General features: G+C 38.3%; 1 long non-coding RNA gene across 1 annotated transcript; it reads left to right on the plus strand.

Moving 5' to 3' along the window:
• The first annotated feature begins 1,391 nt into the window (after positions 1 to 1,391).
• Positions 1,392 to 7,198, plus strand: LOC116084076. The gene is made up of 4 exons (XR_004116034.1): positions 1,392 to 1,438; positions 3,456 to 3,555; positions 6,193 to 6,274; positions 7,134 to 7,198. It is a non-coding gene; the product is annotated as an uncharacterized LOC116084076 (long non-coding RNA).
• Positions 7,199 to 7,994: the final 796 nt, after the last annotated feature.

Here is a 7,994-nt window from a genome sequence, read left to right on the forward strand (position 1 = left end):
GCCATTGTCACCTGCATTTGGCAGAGACTTCAGGTCTCAGAAAAGGAAGAGTGAATCTGAAGTTGGGTTCTTATGTTTGTGTGGCAAGCTTCTTAGTCCCTAAGCCATCTATCTCTCTATCCCTCTTAGGAAATTTTTTTAAAATAAAAAACCCTATTCAGTTTCACATTTTAAAAGTTCCTTTCTCACATGTGATCTGTAGGTGAGAAAGAGTGTGAGAAAATTTTCTTTCCTTTCTTAGAGTATAGGGAGCATCCCTCTCTTCTCAGATATTTTTATTGGACTTTTTATAGTGAATTTATCTAGATTACTCTTATCTTGAAAGCATTTGTCCTACTAGGCCTCAATTTTTTTTCTCCTTGTTTCTATTTTTCTTGGTATCTGGTATCTATGTCTCATGCATGTATGTGGTATCAGTATATCATTTTTGCTGGTGGCTGCCCTTGTTTCTGGCTTCTTGGTGGTGAGGCTGTATAGATTTTTATATTGCATTGCACTCAACAATTAAAAAATGAAGATAAATTAACTAAAAGGCTCTGCAAACTAAAGAGAACTATGGGGTGTTAATGTATGCATATTTTCCCTTAAGCATGTTGATTTATTTTACTTTAAAATCAGAAATGCCTTTGTCCCTAAGGTGAATATACGGTATTTTAAAAATTCTTTCTTTTCAGCTAATTTAATGGCAAACAATCTCCAGCTCATTTAGTATTCTAGCATTTAAAGGATCCTCAAAGATCAGCAACTTGGAAGCTCCCTATTCTTAAATTTGGAAAGCAGACAGGCAGCACAGGATGCCACTTTCCCAGCTCCCTGGTATTCCTTTCAGCGGTTGATTAACTCTTTGGTTCATCTCAGCATAGGAAACTCAAGTGTCTGCTTAGCAGGAGTGGTAGGGGGTATTCAAATGAAGGCTGTTGTAGGCCAAGATTGTATCAGTAAAGCCCACTTCAGAGCCTCACTAGAGACCCTCCATTGCTAGAGCACCATCTTGAAGCCCATTTGGTCAGAAATGGCCATTTGAGCAGTCTCAGGCCTGGGATAAAGCTTGTTTCTAAAAGTGTTTTTCCGTTGGGAGAAAGGAAAAGTGAAGTAAGGGAGCCCCCTTTTGGAGGAGGACAGCTAAGGAGGAATGTGAGGGAGCTAAAAAGAACGGTGGCCAGTCAAGAAGATGCAAGTGGAAAAAATTGGAGAAGCAGTCAAGAGAAAGACATGCTTCATATATCAACTCATATTGGGAAAAATCAACACAGGATTTTAAAATAAGTGGTACATGTTTGAGACCCATGGGGAAGATCTTTTCAAAAGGATATATATACAAGAAAAGAGCTGGACTGGTTCTCCTGTTGCTAAGGTAAGGTTCACTTGTTGCTAAGATAACCAGTTCTGAAGATGGACATGGAGATGGTACAATAAGCTAAGTGTATGTCCTGTGGAGGTAGGAAAGAGCATTCCAGTTAATCCCACTGTGAACTCGGGTTTACTTCTTTTGTTTTCTACAACATATCCCAAGACCAGTAGCAAAGATAAGCTAAGTGAATGTAATCTTTGAATGTCTTCAGCACTAACTTTGTTGTAGGCATCTGGGACAAGCTGCCAATGGCCCCACCTCCTGGTATCAATGTCTTGGCTAATTCTCTTCCTTCCAGTGTGGACTGGACATATGGAATTGCTTATGAATAGAATCCAGTAGATGCCACTTCTAGGGGACAATTTAGGACTGGGCCTTCTGACTGGTTTGAATCCTTCTGCAATAGCTTACTCTCAGAAGATCAGCTGCTCTACGGAGAGGCCATCCTCTCAATGATTAACAGCAACAACTAGCAAATAGTCAAGGGAAACCAGAGGTTCCATCAACTATAGCCTGCTAAACAAGGTGCCCTAAGATTATCCTTGTAGTGAGCTTGAAGCAACTCTGCTCCCTGCTGAGTTCTAAGAAGTGCTGCATCTTACTCTTACCTTATATAAGAACTATAGCAGAGGACCTCGAGAAACAAGGCTCTGCTTTTGATTGACAGATGTGAGATGAGAGATTTGCACCACTGCAATAGATAGCTGATACACAGGGGCATTATTACTGAAATGTACCTTCTGCTTTGTCCCACACACTCACCTGCCTCTGAGTCCCGCAGGAATGAGTCTTTGAAGTTCTCCAATTTTCTCTCCTCCCATTCTTGTAGCCATAGCCTATTCCAATTAATTTTTTACATCCTGGGAAGTTACAGGAACTAGATGAAGAGCTCTGTTATTTGTAGAAGACCTTCAGAGCTATTTGTCCCCCTTATGGATTTGTGGTTCTTCCAACTCCCATAGCTGTGCACTATGTACCATGCACTCATGTAAAGCCTCACAAGTTAGTACACCACTCTCTCATACTCCAGTTTCAGTAATGGCTGTTCCTGGGAGAAGTAACATCCTGCCTTCACTGGTCTTCTGCTTTAGGGTGAGAACAAAGAGATATGCAGTTTGATATTAGATGTGACAAGCTAGGGCAGATGCTAGCAGAGTAAGGTGTCACAGAATGCTAGAACTGACACTGGCCTAAGGAAGGTGTCTGTGCAGTCTTTCTGAGATGATAGCATCAGAAGACAAACCTAAACACAAGGAGAAGGCGAGCCACCCATCAGAATATGGCTGTGTGTGCCAAAAGAAAGTAAACTGTGGGAACAGAAAAGTCTATCCTCTCTCCTTTCATGAAGAGCACTGAGACCAGAATGACATGGGAAGAAGGGCAGCCGAGCTATGGCAGTGGCTGTAGCTGTCCAGCAGCCACGGAGAACAGGGTACCTGAAAGGGAGGCAGGGAATGAAAAACGATGGGCAGGTGAGAGAAGAATGAAGCCAAGACAAAGATTTCTGACCAAGGCTCAAAGTTTAATTTTCAGCTTTGCATTTATATAGGGGAAACCTAAAGACCCATCCTTTGTTTCAGCTGGATTATGTTGCTTTGTTTTGGCTGGACAATGTTGTAAAGCAAGCTCAGCAGGCAGTCTGCAGATGAGGCGAGGCAGAAGACCTCCACCTAGGTCAGAAGACTCCACCCTAGGTGGGCTAGGTCGTTGAAGACCAACTGTGGCAAACAATTAAGGTCTGTTTAGCCTATTCAAGTCTGGGAGAAGGGCACAAGTGGGATGTGGACAGAGCCTTGCAGGCTATGGTCATGAGCTACACAGTTTTATTGTGCAGGAAACTGGAAGCTACTGAGGGATGATCAGTCAGGAAGTGATTTATGTCCAGCTTTAACTAGATTACTACTACACTCTGTGAGGGTCAGCGAAGCACAATGATGTAGGTGGAGTGGTTCTTGCCATTGTAGGTAACCTTTCTTTTATTTGAAGGGAAAGACGTGAGGATGATGAATGTTGGTGTCTTTCAATTTGTGTCTGATCAGAACTCTGTTAATTACTATGTGTGTAGCCTTATCTACCATCACTGAAATATTTCCCTCATAAATAGGGCATGGGGAGCTATCTCTTGACTATTGTGACCATTGACTGGTTGATAAATTCAAGTACATGGCAAGCACCTGCGTGGCTCCTGTCACTAAACATCACAGGTATTTCAACAATTCTCCTTGCATTCCTGTGGGTACGTAAAGTGGACATTTCTAGTTTCTTTGGAAAGTCAGTTTTGTCAAATGATGTTTTGCTGAGGCACATGGGTGAAAGGATGTTTTGCTAAAGCAGACAAAAGAAAGAAAATTTTGCTGAAGCAGACACAGGTGAAAGGATGTTTTGCTATAGCAAACCCATGAAAGGACATATGGTGAAGGAATATAAATAGGAGCTCAAGCATTGGTTTGTTTTGTTCCACCTTACTACTCTTCACAATGACACACATGCATTGGTTTGCCTCACACTGTGTGGCTGAGCTCCCCTTGTGGTAATGCCTTAGAGAGAAACTTGCCAAAGAACTTCTAATGAGGTTCCTGCAGCTTCTTGCTGCTTTTGCTGCCTTGGACCAGTTGGTGAGCCTTGTGGTTTCTTAGGGATTGAATTGCCCATACAGGTTTGTGTGTGATGATTGCAGCTTTTGCTTTGAGTGGTGTCTACAGACAGGACTGAACTGCAGCTGTTAATTTGTATTTAGTTTTTTGCTACTGGAATGAATTGCTGATATTGTGACAATGAAGATGGGACTTGCCCTCGAAGAACTATTTCCAAATAGGTCTACTTCACCGTGTCCTAATAACTTTTCTCTCCTACTACCTCTAGTGGGCAGTGAGCTAGAGGAGAGGTTGAGTGCTTATAAAAGTGGGTTGGAAAAAAATTATGAGTACAGGCATGGAATCTTTGTTTGTGGAAACAAACAACAAAAACTAGAAATAAGGTTCATTTATTCTCTAGGCACACCAGTGATGTGTTGGTCCATAGCAAAAGCTGTCTTCCTATGAAAAGGGCATGTCTTCTATAGTCATGCAGACTCCATTTATCCTGAGACTCATTCTAAAGGTTCTGGGATTTGTTCCTCCTTATCTGTAGGCATATAATCATGATCCAGCTATTTCCTGTGATCAGAGCTAAATTGAATATGGGGGAATTTCTAAGGGTGGGACCCTTGTAGATTTGTTTACCCATGGAGCTGTCACTAGGGGTAGATTGTGATTTTTGTAGACTATAGAAAATTTGTGTTTCACAATCCTTTTCTTCCATGAAAATAAAAAAAGCTTATTTTACAACTGTATTTGTATAAAGACAAATAGATTAACCCTATATAAGTGTGTTTTGTTTTTCAAATTAAAGCTTCTTTGTTCAAATAATTATCTGATATTAAAAGAAATCAAAGCAATTTATTGGCACCTAAAATTAGTATGAGCTGTCATCCTACTTCCATTAGCCAAGGGCATCATGAAGTTTTGAAAGTGGTCATCCAACCTGTAGAGTAGACTGCCACCCATTTTTGTGCTTCAGGGTACACACAAAGAGAATTTGGTTTATTACCAGGCCCCTATGTCTCACCAGCACTTCCTACTGGAATGCAGCAGAGTCAGTACACTGATTTGGATGAAACAATAAAAGGTTCCCAAATCTTACTAGGCCTCCTACCCTAGCACAACTGATGCCATGATTGAAATACTATTTAGGCCTTAGAGCCCAGCATATGCCAAAACATAAACAAATATCTAATCCATCAAAGTCCATTGCCTGGGAAAATCTCTAGAGGTACTGTCCCTGCTTTTTGGCTTCTGTAGTTCTGCTTCTGGATAACTGTTCTTGCTAATTGAGGTATGTAAACCTTGGACATGGTTTTTGTGCTTAAACGTCCACTGTGAGAAAGGCTTGCTTGGGTTTCAAAGACTCAGTGTAGTTGCAGGCTGGTTAATAATGATGTTCTATTGGTTTGAACTGATGTCTGAGTGGTCTTCTCTGGTGGATACCTGACAACACAGGTCTTGAGTGCCTACCTAAGCTATGTTCTCTGTGTCTAATGATGAAATGGTAGACACAGAGATAAGACAATACAAATAAGCTGATTATGTTCTTGAAGTGGAAATTTTTTGATGTCATCAAAGGAAAATAGTAATTACTTCTATTTTACTTCTGTCTTCATACAAAAATGCAATTAATATAAGTGACAGAAAATTTCATTTTAAAGTCCCTAAATTTATTATCTATATAGCAAACTCCATTTCCTTTAGGTATTTACTAAAATACCATTCTATCAGCTAGGATGATATTAACTATTACATATAAAAAAATAGCAATATCTTCCCACCACAAAGTACCCAAAGTCTTTTACTCTGTTTTATCTCCCTGCCCTTCCATAAGTTGGACCTCCATGTTGACAAGACAATGCTGTATTTCATATTTAGTGCTATTTACTACTGATACCTATGTGTGATGCCAATATTTATGTCTTGATTGATATTTGGTTGATGAAAAAAGGAATATATTTCAGTATTAATGTGGATCCCTTGGATGTTAGCTTCTGGCAGTTCTAGCTGGTTACTACACTTGCAGGTTTAATGGTCAAGATTGGCTAATTTGTAAGACTCAGTAATGGGCTAATACTATTGCCCAAATTATTCTCTAGTCTATGAGGTAGACTGTTATATAGCTGAAGATTGTTTTTCAGACTAGAATAGACACAACTGCTTGTTCTTTATAATTTCTGAAAAATATTTTTTATAATTGTAGATGAGGAAAATCATACCCTCTACCCTTCATTCTATGTTATATGAATTTGTCCTCAGGAATCAATGCCTAGAGAGATTATTACTGATCAATCCAAGAAGACCAAGTTTTAAGAAGAAAAATACAAAAATGTTCCTGGATGTAAGGTCACACTGCATGACTTTATGACATCAAATCTCCCCTTATCACTTTATAATACTCCAGTTAGTAATGGAAAAGCAATATTTCTTGGTGTGAATTGACAAATAAATAGCACTGGCTTGAGTGAAAAATGGAGTTGTAATGATGCTGAAGGACTGAGGTGGTTATGTAGTTCATGGTGAGACTTTATCCCCTATCTCAGTTAATAGGTCATCTTTGCCATTAGCAAATGGAACAAGAGTTAAAATGCATGTGGCATTTCTACAATGCCATTTCTTCTCTAAAGGTCACCACTATAATAAAATTTCAGAGAATGTAGGAGGCCATCTTTCTTGTTTGCTTGTACATATTTGCAGTCATAAGGCTTGTTGTCAACCAAGCTCGAGGTTAGAGGACTGCAATCAAGTAAAAGCTTGGCATTTTAAAACATTCAGTGGCCCTACTGGCTTAGGAAGGGTGAATTATTCTTCTCCACAGATAGTGTTTCTGACTGTCTGGAGCCACTTATATAAGATATGTGCAGAGAAACTTCATGATGATTGAAATGATTTCCTTTAGATTTCAACTACATGACAAAATATCATGTCATGAAGTCCTTTACAAAATGTGATAAGGACAGGGTCATTTTCAGAGTAATGATGTTGCTTGGAATAAAGATATAGTCTTTTATTATTTCTTTTATTTTGTGAGATTATATAATTTCCCTCATTTTCTCCCTCCAAACCCTCCTGTATACTCTTCCCAGCTTTCTTTAAAACTTTATGATGACCACTTTTCTCATTAATTGCTGTTACACATGTATATATTCCTAAATAAAACCACTCCAGTCTCTATAATGTTATTTGTATGTATTTTTTAGAGCTGAACAAGGACAATAGACATGCCAAATGGACAGCAGAAAGCCTATGAGGCCTCAAGCATACACAAAAATTACAGGTAAGTAAGGAATGCTGAGAGATGGAGAAATAGTCTACCCAGGGAAAAGTCTTTTAATATGTTTCTCTTGACTATAAAGAACATGCACATATCAACAACCAGAAGCGATGAAGTCAGATTTAAAGTATCACAAATTTAACGACTGTACCAGATAACTGTCAACTTGACCAAGAGTTCCTATTTTACTTAGCAGGAAGAAGCCATGAGTCATCGATCGATTCCTGGGGTTTGGATGTCTGGTTATGGTTATTTTATAAATTTTAGTTTGATTCTCATTTTAAGGGATGATTTGGAAGGGTCATAATTTTGAATAGGGAGAAAATATATGGGAAGGATTACTAGATTCATTCTTGAACAAAACATATAGCAATAATCTTACATTGGTAGAAATCTTTATAATTGATATAAAATTAAAATAATTTATTGCATTGGTGCAGACTTTATATATTGAAACAGAATTAAAGTATTCATTGGTATAAATCTTTGTAATTGTTACAAAATTTGAAATTAATATTGTTACTCTTAGATAGGAAATGTGCCTATTAGCTCCTATTAAAAACTGTTTAAGATGATTAAGTAACACAAATTAAGGGCCAGATAGTAAACTCATGGTTATATTAGATTCTGATTTAATTATAATAAAGTGTTTTCAATATTATTCAAATAGAAATAGCTAGAATAATTAATGTTTGACAATTCAGATATACTTATATAGATACTCTTCAAAAGCATCAAAAATCCATAGAGTATGATATTTAAAGTCATTTCATTATTAATAGAAATT

This window comes from Mastomys coucha, unplaced genomic scaffold (genome assembly GCF_008632895.1).
Source record: "Mastomys coucha isolate ucsf_1 unplaced genomic scaffold, UCSF_Mcou_1 pScaffold9, whole genome shotgun sequence".
Classification (NCBI taxonomy): domain Eukaryota; kingdom Metazoa; phylum Chordata; class Mammalia; order Rodentia; family Muridae; genus Mastomys; species Mastomys coucha.